Here is a 16,755-nt window from a genome sequence, read left to right as displayed (position 1 = left end):
GTACTTAACTATTTTCTTTTTCCTCCTTTTGAATAAGTAAGAGACCAAAGAGGATTTTAAAATCAAATTGTAGCATGGGCTCTAAATTGCTTCCATAGTTTTTTTTCTTTTTTTTTTAAGCCTTTCTTGTGGTTAATAAGAACAATCTTATATTGTTTTAGATGAAGATGTAAGCAGATTTTAATTTGTTGCAATGATGCTGACATTCTTGCTTCTTCAAGGGCCCTTTGACAAAGAGGATGATTATTTCCCAGGATTTTTTTTCTTTGGTGAAATAGTTTCTAAATTATGGATAATAGCAAACATCTGCAGAAATTGCTATTTGTAGAGCCTGCAGGATGCACGTAGATTGTAGGGGTGCTAATGTAATTGCTGCCCTGCTGTGATAAAAAGCAGACATTGTATTAAAAAAAGGGAAAAAAGAAATCTTTAGCTAGTAACTATTATGATTTCTATAGTGTATATCTGTCTACTTTCAACATAAGAAAAGTTGCCTTCTTCTGAAAGATAGTTACTGTGCTCTGTTATATAGGACTCGGACAATGTTACATTTGCACACAGGACATAGAGAATTGCCCCGGGGGCATCGGGCACCGCCATGGGGCCGGGGGTCCCGGAGCCGGAGCTGGAGCTGGAGCCAGAGCCGGCACCGCCGCGGCGTCACGGGGCAGTGACTGCAACCCCAGGCTGGGCCGCGGTGGGGCCGGGGCTGGGCGGGGGGAGCCGGGGGGCAGGGACCGGCATGGCTGGTGGGTGTGCAGGGTTTGACAGAAATTTGGATAGTTCCCAGAAGATTTGGACTCAATATTCACCCGCGTATGTGCAGTAGTTTTGACCAAGTCGAAGTGTGTCCAGAAATCGAGCCGTGATCATGCCCAAGACTTCGGAATGTGTCTCCACTGCATCGAAAGCATCTGCTCTGCTGTGGCTTCTGGACAACATGAAATTCTGGGGAAATTTATGAAGCCTTTGCTATTCATCGCAACATTATTTTCTTTGTGGAGAGCAGAGAGGAAGAAAAACAAACCATCCCATGTACTGCAGAAATAAAAATACACACACGCTAGCTTTATACACCCTGTATTCTTTTGTCTTGGAGAGTTTGGTGTTTTTTTCCTTGCTTTGTAGTAGTATGAAAGATTACTACTTTTGAAATTTGAAATTTGAAAGCTTGTCTAGACCTGGGAGCTAGGAAAGGAAGTTTAAAGGAAGGAAGAATTAAAGTAGTTTAAGCTTAATGTGAAGTTAGTTCCTGAATTTACTTATGGAATTTTTCCGACAGAAGAAAAGTTAAGGGAGAATTCTAGAAGTAGCCAGCCTCAAGCAAAAAACTATCCTGCCCCTTGACAAAATTTTCCTCTTTTGGTTTAGGGTAAATTTCCTGGGCTAGGAAGGTTAACTCAAGGGATTATGTCATGTCATGATGATTTTTCTTCTTTTTCATTTCCGGATTTTTTCCAGTTATCCTTCAGGCTTAAAAAGTATTGATAATAGTAGTAATTATAATAATAACAAGGATCAATGATATATTATTTTAAATACTTACTTTTAAAAGTAAGTATATTTATTTTAAGGATAATAGCATTTTTCTTTCTTCGAGTGATGGTACTTTTAAAAAGGGCTTAAACTGGAGCAGCTTGCTGGTATAGATTAGGCGGCAGAGTGCAAATGTAGTTGTTCTGTTTGAATTGAAGAATGTAACAGAATCTACAGAGATCTTTCTTGATATTTTAAACATCTAAGTGCACTTAAGACTATTGTGAGTTTAAGAGTCAGCCTTTTTCTGTAGTAGACAGCGAGTGCTGCACTATGCACCTGTGCTCCTTCCTGAGTTTGTAGTCTCCCCACGGTCAGAGGCTTGTTCTCCCGTGGTTCAAAAATACAATTTATTTTTCTGGAATAACAACTAAAAATGACAAAATATCTACCTTTTTTGTCATATGAGACACAATTGCACATGTATACATTCAGCATTTCCCAGACAACGGTTTTAATAGCAACTTCAGGATTTGTTTGTTTTATGATTAGAACCTCAGATAATTTAAAGAAGTATAATTACAAAATAATGTTGTAAATGCTGCCCAAAGCACCAGAATTTCAAAAGGAGACATTCCTTTTGGCAGTAAAATATCTGCACAAAATATAGAAATTAGATAAATAATACAGTATATACAAACCAAATATTATTGTTTCACATAACTAGTACTGCACAAAAATGACATACAGCTGGATGTGAGATTGAAGTTCTAATAAAAACTTTCTTTCTCTGCTTACTTTTTTCAGTCTTTGTAAAAACCCAGCCTTGTTGCCAGATGTTTTGTTAAAGTTAGGTCTGTGATATCCCTCCTGAATGATGGCCAGCATCTTTGTAACTAACAGCTTAACGCAGGCTTTCCAACATCTCACTGATTTTCACAGAACTCTGTGTCCTCCTTTGGGACTCTGAAGCTGCAAAAGAAAGTAGTGTTTTGTTGGCTTGTAAACCAGTCTGTCAACATCTTGAGACTGTAAATTGCAGCAAGTTACAGTTTGCTTGGGTTGGCACAAACTAGTGTAGACATGTCAGTATCCTGTAAGTATTGTTAGCAGGAGTAACTGGAGGAGCTAACATAATAAGGGATTTCATGAGATACCTAGTAAAAATATTTTTGAGGAGTCTTCTTGTGTGCTTCACTCGGTCATACGCGTGAGAAAATATTTTGCTTGTATTCATTTGCAAACGTTATGTTCTAGTAAGCAGGCATACAATATTGTCTAAATTTAAAAATATACATATAAAATAATTCCCAGAATTACTTGCTTGTTTTGGCACTTTGTTTTTCACCTATATGTAAAAATTGAATTTCTGTACATTCTTTTCAAAAATCGTAATCTGAAAGAAACTAGCATTCTGAAATCTTGCTATCTGTCATTTAATTCCTATGTAACATTAATTTAATGACTTAGCATTGTATGGTCTGAAACCATTAACTTGGTCTGAAAAGACACCTAATATATGTCATTATTGCATGGGCATTGTGAGATCTAATTAATGTTCCCCTTCATTCAGAAGTCCCACAAATGAACATTTGTATTGTTCAAGATATTACCATAAAAGTTAAATAAGCTAATATTATGTATGATTCATAGACATTGATATTATACTAATATCAATAAGAAAAAGAAAATTAAAGAGTTTAATCTCTGCTACAGTAAAAAGGGTATCTGCAAGAAGTTGATACATTACATGAGGTGGTTATAGTAATTTCTGTCAATCCCATATCCAAGCTATTAAATTCCTCCAGATATTATTGTATAAAGTACAACTTAACACCATTACTTTGTAATAATATCTGTCTTTATAAAAAATAGTTTCAACATTATACTTCATATTACAATATGGGTAAATTTGAAATATCTATAAATACAAAGTAAAATATGACAGGGATGTTCCACATAAAGTCTGGAGTCACAGAATCACAGAATGGTTGAGGTTGGAAGTGACCTCTGGAGATCATCTAGTCTAACCCCTCTGCTCAAGCAGGGTTGCCTAGAGAATATTGCACAGGATCATGTCCAGGCAGGTTTTGAATCTCTCCAGAGAAGGAGACTCCACAACCTTTCTGGGAAACTTGGTCCAGTGCTTTCTTACCCTCACAGTACGGAAGTTTTTCCTCATATTCAGGTGGAATTTGCTGTGTTTGAGTTTGTGCCCTTTGCTCTTGTCCTGTCACCTGGCACCAATGAAAAGAATCGGGCCCGATTCTCTTGACACCCTCCAGTAAGGTATTTATAGACATTAATAAGATCCCCTGACAGTCTTCTCTTTTCCAGGCTAAAGAGGCCCAGCTTCCTCAGTTTTTCCTCATAAGAGAGACACTCCAGTCCCCTAAGCATCTTTGTAGCCCTACACTGGAATCTCTTCGGTAGTGCCATGTCTCTCTTGCACTGGGGAGCCCAGAACTGGACACAGTGCTCCAGATGTGTCCTCATCAGGACTGAGAAGAGGGACAGGATGACCTCCCTCGACCTGCTGGCAACACTCTTCCTAATGCACCCCTGGATGCCATTGTCCTTCTTGGCCACAAGGGCACACTGATGGCTCATGGTCAGCTTGTCATCCACCAGCACTCCCACGTCCTTCTCTGCAGAGCTGCTTTCCAGCAGGTCAGCCCCCAGCCTGTACTGGTGCATGGAGTTATTCCTCCCTAGGTGCAGGACCCTGCACTTGCCCTTGTTGAACCTCAGGAGGTTTCTCTCTGCCCAACTCTCCAGCCTGTCCAGGTCTCTCTGAATGACAGCACAGCCCTCAGGTGTATCAATCACTCCTCTCAGTTTGGTATCATCAGCAAACTTGCTGGAGATGCTCTGTCCCTTCATCCAGGTCACTGATGAAAAATTTGAACAAGACTGGACTCGGTACTGACCCCGAGCAGACACCATTAGCTACAGACATTTCCAACTAGACTCCATGTCTCTGATGATGACCCTCTGAGCTCTGCCTTTCAACCAGTTCTCAATCTACCTCACTGTCCACTCGTCTAACACACACTTCCTGAGATTGCCTAGGAGGATGTTATGGGAGACAGTGTTGAAAGCCTTGCTGAAGTCAAGGTAGAGAACATCCACTGCTCTCCCCTCATCTCCCCAGCCAGTCATTCCATTGTAGAGGGCTATCAGGTTGGTTAAGCATGATTTCCCCTTGGTGAATGAATCCATGTGGACTACTCCTGATCGCCTTCTTTCCCTCCACATGCTTAGAGATGACATCAAGGATGAGCTGTTCCATCATCTTTCCAGGGATGGAGGTGAGGCTGACTGGACTGTAGTTGCCTGGGTCCTCCTCCTTGCTCTTTTTGAAGCCTGGAGTAACACTGGCTTTCTTCTAGTCCTCAGGCACCTCTCCAGTTCTCCATGACCTTTCCAAGATGATGGAGAGTGATCTGGCAATGACATCTGTCAGTTCTCTCAGCACTCATAGGTGCATCCCATCAGGACCCATGGATTTGTGGCTATCAAGCTTGCCCAAATGATCTCTAACTCAATCCTCCTTGAGCAAGGGAAAGTTTTCCTTTCTCCAGACTTTCTCTCTTGCCTCCAGATTCTGGGATTCCTGAGGCATGACATTAGCTGGCATAAAGACTACAGCAAAGAAGGCATTCAGTAAAAATGCTTTCTCTGTATCCTTTGTCACCAGGGCACCCATCCTGTTCAGCAGCAGGGCCACGTTTTCCCTAGTCTTCCTCTTGCTACTGATGTATTCGAAGAAGCCCTTCTTGTTGTTCTTGATGTCCATTGCCAGATTTAATTTCAAATGGGCCTTAGCCTTCCTGGTAGCATCTCTGCATACTCTGGCAACATTCCTATATTCCTCCCAAGTGGCCTGTCCCCTCTTCCACATTCTGTGTACTTTCTTCTTCTGTCTGAGTTTTGCCAGGAGCTCTTTGCTCATCAGTGCAGGTCTCCTGCCCCCTTTGATGGACTTTCTCCTTGGGATGCAATGCTCTTCAGCTTGGAGGAAGGGATGTTTGAATATTAACCAGCTCTCTTGGGCCTCCCTTCCCTAACCCATGGGATTCCTCCAAGTAGGCCTAGCTGCGTTGTCTTTCCAGCAGATATCACAGTGGCTGAAGTCTCCAATGACAACTAGGGCTTTTGATCCTGTCTGTGGAAGGCCTCATTGATTTCCTCTTCCTGATCAGGTGGCCTGTAGTAGACACCCACAACAGCATCATCTATGTTAGACTGCTCTTTAATCCTTACCCATAAGCTCTCGACTTGTTTTTCATCCACCTCTAGGCAGAGCTCCATACATTCCAGTTGCTCTCTCACATAAAGAGTAACTCCAGCACCTCAGCTTCCTGGCCTGTCTTTCCTAAAAAGCACATAGCCATCCATGACAGCATTCCAGGTCATTCCAGCATTACCAGTCATATTTAATTTAATATCCTACTACATCAGAAACTTTCTTTCTGAAAAGTCACAGTCATTGCAACTTCTCTGTTCCAGTGGAGGAAGATAGTTTGTTCACATAAATTTGCAAGGATTAAAATATTCTGAGAATCTTTACACTTCCAGAATGTTTCAGGAGTTTCTTAACTAGAGTTCATTAGGATTGTTTCTGTCAATGCTTGATGATTTCTATGAGCTTTATTGACTGCTAACATAGAAAGCATTGCTGCCAGTAATTGAAAATTAGTTTCTCTGCATTCTTCCATGATGTTTTAGGTGAATACTTGGTTTCTGGAAGCTTCCAATTTCTAGAGTTATCATGCATTCCTTCCATTTTAATGGAAGACCTTCACTAAATCCAAATATACAGAATCAGGCAGCAATTTTCAGCAAAACTTTTTTCATTGAAAATGCATAGTATCTGCCACAAAACTGTTGATGCGAAAGTGTTGTTTTCAATTAACATTCCATAGGTGGAAAGAAAAGGGTGGGGAGGAGTTAAGTGCTAAAAAGGACTATTTTGAAAACGAATCTTTGCTTTTCTAATCACTTTAATTTTGAATTTTGAGATGACTGCATAAAGCAATATTAAATGCATTTATTTCTTCCCTTCTAAATGTTTCCTGTATATTTTTCCTGGATGTTCTTGTATGTTTAACAGCCTACTGGTTGTTAAAAGTCTCTTTTGGGGTAACTAATGTTTTAAGTCCAAGCTGTCTTAGGACAAGAAAACATTTCACTAACTGTACCATGGACATGTCATCTTCTTTCAGAAGCTGTGAACCCTCCTCTTCATTGAACTTCATTTAGGCAGTTTTCACTGTGTGCAGAGATCCTGTAACAGGGTATGCACTACTGAAGCATCAGAAAGGGGCACTTTTTAGATAATACTTGTGATGAACAGCTCAGACTAGCAAGCTCCTAGGCCAAGTTTTAATGTGTTCACCACCCCTCAAGGCCAGATAAATCTTTGCTCACCAGGCAAAGTGTAAGTTGTGGAAAGGCCAGCCTCTGCTGCTTCTTGAAGTGGGCTGGTCCTTGATGGTGCTGAATTACTGTCTTCCATTTGCCCAGGGCTGGTGAGAAGGTAAAGTTTTATATCTTTTTTTATCAGTACTTTTCTTCTTAAATTCTAAGACTGTTTACTGTTGCTGTTTCAACAGTCATGCCTCCATCTGTTTTTATTTTTCTTATCCTACGTGATTTCAGTTCACATGTTTTCTGACACTTAAGAATGTTCTCAGTACAGTTGAGCCAAGGTCACACAGAGGCACTGTACTGAACTAGGCTTGGATCACAGACAGCTGAACCACTTAGCAGAAGGTTACAAAACAAATATTTAGGAACAGTTACTGAGAGAAAATTATTGGTAGATAAACCAAGAAAACAACAAAAGCAAGATCAGATATGGGAAACAGTCAGATATTGGTTTCTGTTGTACATCTGTGCTTTATATTGATTTGTTTTTAAATATCCAATATTGACTGAAGAGAAAAAAACACAAGGCACCAGTTAGTTAGGCCTTGTGTGAGGCCCCCAGGGGCACAGATAGGGGAGCCCCACCTGCAGCCTCCCCCATCTCCTGCTCAGCCCAGCTCCAGCTCTGCCCCTGCCCAGCCTCAGTCCACCTCCAGCTGTCCCACTCACTTGGGACAGAGGGACCAGCTCTATTGCACCAGGAGCTGCTGCCCACATGGGCTCCTGGATCCTGTGGTGTCCTGACACCTTGCAAGAAACTGTGTTAAGCGAGTATTAACAGTGAAATGTAGAGCTCTTCTTGAAGACATAGCATGTCCCAAAGAAAGGTTGCAATCCCGTAATAACTATGTTAGTATAGCTCAATTCAAAGACTAGATTAACCATGAAGAAGGTAATGTAGACTTGGGGCCACTTCCCCACTGATGGGAGTTGGGCCACTGTTTTTTAAATTAGTTTAACTTTTTTTTTTTCATAGTTCTGCCACTGAAATGCTGGTAGGTGTTATATAGTCAAATAAATCTCTATTCAGTTTCTCTATAGAAAGATAGCAGTAATGATACTTTTGCTTTTTTAGGGATCTGCTCTATAGAATTTTCTTTTTTTTTCTTTGTGAGATCTGTAGAAGGAAATGTAAGAACTCAGAACTGCTTTTATATGTAGGTATGATAAGCTTCAGCCAAAAATCTAGCAAAGTTGTTCCAATAAGTATTGTGCTTTACAATAGACCTTGTAAGAGTCTTTAAGTACAGGTTAAATTATTATGCAGATCTCATGGCAGCTCCAGGCTGGGTGGAATTCAGTGAATAAGGCTGTTTGTGTGTCTGGCCACAGCATTTGTTTCTGGAAATTAATGAGGTAAGACTCCTGCTGTATTTTCTACGTGTTATTTGATTTTAAGCTTTTTCTGACGAAAGAAAAAGCTTATATAATCATACTGTAGAGCTGAATGGGGATGCTATCGCCTGACTTGCAATATGTAAGATACATTGTGTCCCACAGAACAGCAAAATACTATTTGTTAATAATTTAAGTCAAATCTTGCCAACACTATTATGGATAAGTAATTTATGAAGTTATTTAACTGTTTATCAGTATTTCATGGGTACCCTTTATTTCAGACAAGTTATTCATAAGCACAAGTGCCTGCAGTATCCACTGTTTCAGTAATCAGGTCCGATCAGAATAACCTACTGTTGAAGACTCTTATCTAAACTATACAAAGTCTTAGTAAAACTGATATAGGAGCTGATCTAATCTTTTACAACCCAGAAGCCACATGGAGCAAAGTTAACATCGAATATGTTCCTAACTGCCTAGAAACATAAATCCCTCCCAGAATATAGACATATAAATGAGCAAAAAAGCATCTGAAAACACTAATGCTTGTGTGTCCAGTCTTCAAAAAGCTGGCAGAATTGATGTTTCTCGTATGTTTGCAATGATATTACATACGCTGAGGATTATCCCAGAACATTTTTACTGCTGATAAAAATTATAAAACCCCAAAGTAAATGAATATAAATGGCATATGCCTTTAAGAATAGTTTTTGAGGAAATTATTTGAAGTCAGTTTTACTTGGAAGCTAGGAATTTTTCCATTTGCAACATCTCTCCTCTTTTTTTTTTTTTTTTTTTTTGCCACAGTGGCAGAAGCCATGATTTGGCTCATGTAACTAGAGCCAATTTCTTTATCAGAATCTGAATATATAGTTTTAAAGTTTATTAGACTTATAGATGATAACTTCTGCAATATAATTATTGTTCCAGGTGCAAGGACCAGTGTTTCCTAGAGGTTGTTTGGTCACCTTCAGAAGAAACAAAATAAAGAAGTATAGACAAGAAAAGAGTTTAATTTACAAAAATATTCTCAAAATATTCTGTGTGTTTTTCATAAATCATTACAGTTCAGCTATGCAGACTTGGAAATTATTTTTATTGTAGTATATTCGGAAGATTTTACTTAAGCAAAGATTTTCTTGATTTCAATATGTTTGCATGTAGATAACAAATACTCTTTAAACTGTTTCATTGTATGTTCTCTTAAAACTTTCAATTTCCTCTAGTCTAGATTTTTTTTTTTTAAGCATGAAAATATCTGGGCTTAAACATTGTTATAGGCTCATGCTGGGGTAGAGGTGGGAGGGGAAGATATAAAAATAACTTCTAACTTTGTTGCTTCAGGAAATACATTATGTGAGCTTGGTTATAACCTTAAGCCTATTAGATCACATATTTTCCTTCTTAGTTGTATTCTGTTGACTTCTGCGAACCTTAATTTCTTCATGTACTTGGTTATGTCAGTATGGCAATGGATACATCATGGATATTTAAAAAAATACATAAAACACACAAATATTGAATAAAAAAGACAATATATGAACAAGTCAAGTCTTCTACTAGAAACTTTTACAAAAAAAGAAAAGATTTTGCACAGAAAAAATAATTTGGGCAAGTTTTTCTAAGATATGTCTCACAAAAGACTTGTTATTATCTTCAGGTCATCATGTATCTAATGAAGCTTTGAGGAGAACTTGAACAGGAAATCTCGCTGGCAAAATTGGTCAATGTCTCAGAACTTTAAAATTATTACACTTAGGAAAGGCAGGAGCAAACTATCACCACTTTTTTGATTCTATACATTATCCACTTTCCTCAAGTGTAGAGGAGTTTGTCATCTTGACAAACTAGAAAGCGATCTTAGTTTTCCAATTTCAGCTGCTGGCACTGGGTGACTGATTCCTTTATGGTTATGATGACATTTTTTACTCGCATCCTTTCTACTTTTAAACCTCAATTAGAAGTTAAAAGGATCTTATAAATATTCCTTCTGGTTTCAGTCAAACTGAGTCATCTTCTAACAAAGAAAAGGTTTTATTTATACCTCTAGTGTAATATTGGCGAAAATAATGTAGTAAACAATAGAAGCATAAACTAACCATGTGCTCAGCCTTATATTAAGAAACTGTGGAATTAATCTTAGGAATAGGAAATTCTGACAAGTATCTCCTCAATTTGATTTGTAATATGTTGTGGGGTTTTTTTTGTTTGTTTGTTTTTTTTGTTTTGTTTTGTTTTTCTGGGCAAGAGTAAGCTAAGAGTATTAGGTGAAAGAGAGAGGATTGGAATGTTTTCTGTCACTCTGGAAAAATCAAGTGCTAGGCACTCATCCCAGACATCTTTGGTAGGTTTGGGATCCTCCTGCCAGAAAGGATCTACAATTGGCTACATCTCCCCACAGCTGTGCAGTGACAACCGCAGAGGGAAATGCAATAAAAGCTAATAACACTGCAGGTGTTATCAACCACTGAGCAGCATCATACATGAAAATTAGAGGTCTGCAGGGTATAATCTGCTAAAGGCATTTTTTTTCCCTTTCCCCAACTTTCTGTTTGCTAATTAAATCCTGTGCAGCCAGTTCCACATAATCCTCAGAACTATAAACTTTGGAAGGTAGATAAGATAAAGTAAGAGGAGAAAAATTGCTCTGAAAGAGGCACCTTATAACTTTAGTACAGAAAATGTTTAACTTGGCCTTGCAGGGTATAAGCCACCCATGCATGTGGAGGATGTGAACTCCAACCATATCTGATGTTGAAACTGGAAAGATTAATAACCAAGGATTGATATATCAAATTATAATTGCATTTAAATTTATAATACAAATTTACAGAGCAGAAATCATGGTTTACTAGCCAGATGTCAGATCTGGGTGCATGTCAAGAAGCAGATTAAAGCCAAAAGCATGTAGTTGATTTTAAATCACCTGTGACATGTCTCCTCTTAGGACTTACCATTTGGTAAAGGCATTGTGTGTGTCAGAGACAACTGGCTGCTGAGCATATGGAAATAATCAAGGAAATCAATTAAGGGAGAAAAAGTTCATGTCAAAGATGAGGTGTTTGTCCCATTTCATGAGTGCTTTTTGAGTATGAAAGTACATTAGTGTTTCCTGCAACAGTCATGATTATGAATCTTTTTGATTGATTTAATTTATTTCTGTCTTACTCGTCCTCCATTTGTTCACATACATAACCCTAAGGAATGGCAATGAAAAATACTATGTATTGGCAGCAACAGAATCAATGTAATGAGCCAGGTGCATCCCTAGTGTAATTATTAATAAACTAGGAGGTTTAAACCTGATGAAAACTCAGCTGGTGGCCAGTTTCATTTGGTGTCTCAACAAACCTCAGTTTTTATCTAATTTTACTTTCATATTAAATAGGATACATATTAGCCAAACCGTAAAATTCATGTTAACTAAAAAAATCCAGTTATATGTATTAATATATTTTTTAATGTATTGTAGAGATAATTTTGTCATGATTTATGTAACATAACACTGCATTTCTTTGTGACTAAAGACATGGCTAAAATTTAAACTAATAATTCAAACTAATCAGTTAACCTCTTCAGAATAACCTCAATAGATTGGAATAAAACACACTTATAGAAGAAACTCCACTGTAGGAAATATGTACATACAAAAAAAAGGCTGGTGGGGGAAGAAAAGAGCTATCTTTTAAATCTGTTTTTCTAGTCATGAGGCTCTAACAGCTAAACTGTTCAAATTCAGGGTTGCCAAAGATATTTTTAGCTTAAAGGAAACTTGTGGACCTTGGACCTGCTTACCTTAAGCAGTAGTGATTCTTATTGCCATCTGCAAAAGCAAGTACTGAGAACACTTTACCTGAAAGTAGCACTGTTTCTTTAGTGTGGCACAAGAATTCATGAAAAGAGTATTAGGTCCTACGTTCTCAGAGCAGGACTATAGTTGCTTTTGTAAATGCCACATACATTAGGCAAAATTAACACTTTCTTGTGATTTCTGCTTTACCTGAAGTCATCATCTCTTCACAATACACTACATTTTAATTTATCTATTTTAGCTTGAAAGCCATAAACATTCGCACAGTTTTGACTTGTAATCAATAAGGCACTCCTGTTGTCACAGATTCTTTTCATTATGGTAAATTATTATGTATTGTAAGAAGTTATAATACCTTAATGTTATTTGATCATTTTTTGTTCTTAAGATTTTGCATTTTCCTTTTTTTTTTTAACCACCTTTCACTCTTTTAGTCTATAGACTTAGCACCTCTATTTAACTATTCCAGATATTATAATTACGGATTAAGTCATTAATACTTTAGATTTTTGAAACTGACTCTTGCAGCTGCTCACATCATCTGTCTGAATTGCATTAATACAAGAAAAAATTACAGAATAGTTTTCCTGCTGCTCTCTTACTTTCCTGTCGTTGTCTTATTTCTCAGAAGAAAAGATAGCCATCATCTTGGGTCAATCCAAATTAAAACAGTGTAGAAAGTATACCTTTGTCCTCTCTCTGGTGGGGTCTTGGATGTCAAGGAAGTACACTGTTTCGTTTCTGCTGGGCATTCTGGGCTTAGGTATGATGGCCAGACAGAATGAAACAGATCATGCAAATTCATTAGTGAGAGGATGCTTTGAAGCTGTATAAGGCTGAGCTTGGCAAAATCATGTTACTGAAGAAAGTGGAGAAGCTGAAATGTAAAGAAAGTGTATACTGATAAGGTAAATATATTTTCTTGTGCTACAGAAATGCACATCAGTCTTTACTACCCAGTTATAAAAGACAAAGTCCAAAAGACCCTGACCCCATTATGACCCCCAACTGGACTCAGGATTTCTCTTGATACTTATTTGAACATAACTGTTGAAAACAATATTCAATCAACTAAGGAGCAATTCTAATAATTTCTAGAATAGAAATAGATATTATTCTCAGACCAGCCCATAGCAGTCACTTGTTACTAGTCACGTGTTAGCTTTAGGGCTCTTAAGGATGCAGTTAGAATGGCTTAATTTACTAAGAGGCTTGTTGCTGAGGGAATATTATGTGGAAGAGTGCTGGTATAAAGGATTTGTTCCAAGAAATATGGTTATTTTGGATGCGAGAGATTCACAATGATCTTGACCTTCAGTTGTGAGATGCCTTTATGAGTATTCATCTGTTCAGACTACAGATGACAGGTAAACTTTGAAGTGTTAGTAGAGCAGACTGAGATAACACAGAAAAAGCCAGATACATTGTGTCAAGTGCATTAGTAAGGAAATATTTTTAAACTATAATAAAGATTAACGCATTTAGATTAATGTCAACCCTTTTTACAATCACTTTTAGGGTATAATATGGCATAATACTTCCAGCTTGTTTGCAACATTCAAGTACATCCACATGTACCCTTCCCTCTATCATAACTGAAAAATAATTTTCCCTGAAACTTTAAAGACACTCCACCTAGACTAAGTCTTTTTTTTTCTCTCTTTCCTTTTTGTCTGTCAGTGATATTATTGTAAGTAGTTCAGATATCTCTTAATGGTACTGTTTTATGCTGTATATAATAGTCTTAAGTTATTAATGATGTTTGTTTTGAAGCTATGATGAATTTTTACAGCAAAAATAGTTTAAAAAATAGTTGAGGAGAAGCTTGCAAGAAGAGATTTTTGTTTCTCACAAGGCTGCCAACAGAGAACTAACTTCTTAACTAAAATTGGCTAATGAATTATCCAAAGAAATTGCTTTTTGACCGTGGTTTATAGGTGCATAATAGACGTGAGTAAAGAATATTGCAGAAAGAAAAATGAATTTCATTCCTGCTAGAATCATTTGTATATGAAAAAATAAATTATGTTCATCTCATACTAATTCATTTCTGTGCAGACCTGTGTGGATTGTTGCTTTTGAACAACTATCTCATGCCTGACTTTCTCCATATAAATGTGATCTAGGTTCTAATTTTGGTTTGAACCTGGATGAAGATAATTGAAGTCATCACAAGACCTTGGAGCAGAGTCTTAAATTCATGTGTGTTTTTATGGTGTCTCCAACTACTGTTTACCTACAGTAGTGCTAAGACACTAACTTTCACTATCCAAATACAACTGATATGCATCTTGGTTTTGGACTAGAAAAAAAAAAAAAGAAACTACAGAAAAAAATCAGGTTCACAAATCAGGTTCAAAATCAGGTTCCAGCTTTGAAAGAGCATTACTACCATTTTGATAGTAATAAGTTATTTCAACTGTGAAAGTACTCATAAGTATAAATTATGGAGTTACATTACTCTTTTCTCTGCCAGATAGACCAGAAATTTTAAATAAGATTTATAAATAAGATTTATCTTGAGACTTTGGAAACTGTTTTGCTGAGTTATTTATAATGTATGGAAAGTGCTAAGTTGATGCCTGTTGGAGTGTATTTATGTATGAGTAATCCAGTTTCAGGTAATAGATCTGTTAATTTTCACTAAGGATGGTAAAAGTTTGATTTGATATTGTATTGATCTTTGAAACTCTGAAAAAAAGTCTGTTTTCTTAAAGAAAAATTGTAAGAATATAACCACAATAGTTTAGTAATTAAGACTCAAATTAGCATTTATTTCAAAATGAGTTTAAGCATGGAAGTGATAAAGGCTTGGTGTTCCCGAAGTAAATGAAAAATATAGTAAAAATAATGAAGAGAACCTTCTTGACTTCTCAGCCTGGATTTTACTATCCTAAACAGGCATGGGGAAAGACTAGGAGATGAGATTCAGTTAGGTGATTTGAAGGTGGAGGTGTTGACTCAACTTCTGTAGTTGCAATAGGACACTGACAGTTAATTTACTTCAAGTCTACAACGGAGACATAATGGGGAGTTGCTCCTAGCTTATGTCAGAATAAGGAATTTCTTGAACCAAAAAATGAAATGCCATGTAAACATTATATTTGTGCATGTTCTGTCACTCAGTTTCAGAATATCTGAGTAAAATTTTATGAATTAGGATTAGATCCTAAATTATTATTTTATTGCTATGAGAAACACTGGTAACTAACACTAGAAATCTTGTAATGATAAACTACAGGGAGTAAAGCTTATTCTAAGTGTAGCTTCAGGAATGAAAATAATTTTTTTGCAACTTTGCTATACAGTGTGTGAAGTATTGATTAGCTTAATGCTAGTCAAATGTAGTATGCAGTTTTTACTATATCACTTTTCATAGCAAAAAAAAAAAAAAAAAAAAAAAAAACTTCCTTCAGCAGCCTAGACCTTTAAAACATAAATTGTCTATAGCTGTTTAAAATACTTGAATTTAACTGATGAACATGCTTAGAGAAGTTTAAACTGAGATAAATTTTTAATATTGAAGAATTGCTCTCAGTTTTCAAAGTTCTCCACAACGTATTAACAAAGTATTTGTTTAGACAGATTTTCTTACTAAACAAAGTTAATATTGTTCTATACTAATTTATTCAATTCATGGGTCTTTATAGCAGATTGACACTTTTTTTTCTCACTGCAATCAATTTAGTTGAATGGATTTAATCAAAATTAAACAGGCATAAATATTTTTCCAATACTGCTTAAGTGTTCCCCATCACCACCACCACCACCACCAATGGAAAGTATTAGATCCACAAAAAGCTGTCACCAGCTGCATTGTTTCCAGGATTATTTTGGTCTGAATTTATTTAGTACTTTCTCTGTATCATAAGTGATCACAGCAAAGTTTTGAGGATTAGGTTTTTATAAACTGTACAAGTTATACTAACCTTTATTTTGCCTGCTTTTATTGCTGCATGCAAGTGGTAGAGCTATGTTAAATTATGAATTAGGTGAACTTAATATTGGGCACACCTTATTTCTTCTCACTCTGAAAACAGAACATCAGATAATTTTTGGTGAAACAAAGAATAGCGAGGTTTAATTCTTAAAAAGAATTTAAACTGCTCCTCTGTCTTTTCTGGAAAAAAAAATAGTAGATGGGTGACATAGAGATCTCTTTAAGTTCTGTTTCTTTTTAGACTGATTTGAAAGTCCAACAAATTCTGAAACTTAGCCTATATGTCTTGCATATGCATATAATCCATCCAGATAGTAGGATTATCTTGTGAAAATTGATTTAACATGCACAGGTGAACTTAGAGAACTGGACTAATAAGCTGAGGAGAGTAAGGTACTAGTCTGGAAAATTTTCCTTCTGTTATGCTTTATGTTTATAGTAGAAAAAAACTGTTGGAGTTCTTATCAAGATATTGATGTTTATATGTTTTTCTCTGTATTTTAAAAAAATAAGTATGAGAGGTAAGGTGTTAAATGCATAAATAGTGCTATTTATGCAAGGAAAATTAATTCCTGTGTGAAAACTACTGTTGCCTGTTTTCAAGACTTTGTCATAAATATCTTTATGAGAATTACTGTTCTCAAAGATTATTACTTGTATTTTTAGGTTAGCATTATCAAGAAGCAATGCCAAAATAATACTGCTGAATTGAAAAGCTGTAAACCCAAGCTTAGTTATTTCCATTTCTCACGTAAAT

Source organism: Rhea pennata, chromosome 2 (assembly GCF_028389875.1).
Source record: "Rhea pennata isolate bPtePen1 chromosome 2, bPtePen1.pri, whole genome shotgun sequence".
Classification (NCBI taxonomy): Eukaryota; Metazoa; Chordata; class Aves; order Rheiformes; family Rheidae; genus Rhea; species Rhea pennata.
Note: the sequence above shows the minus strand (reverse complement) of the source record.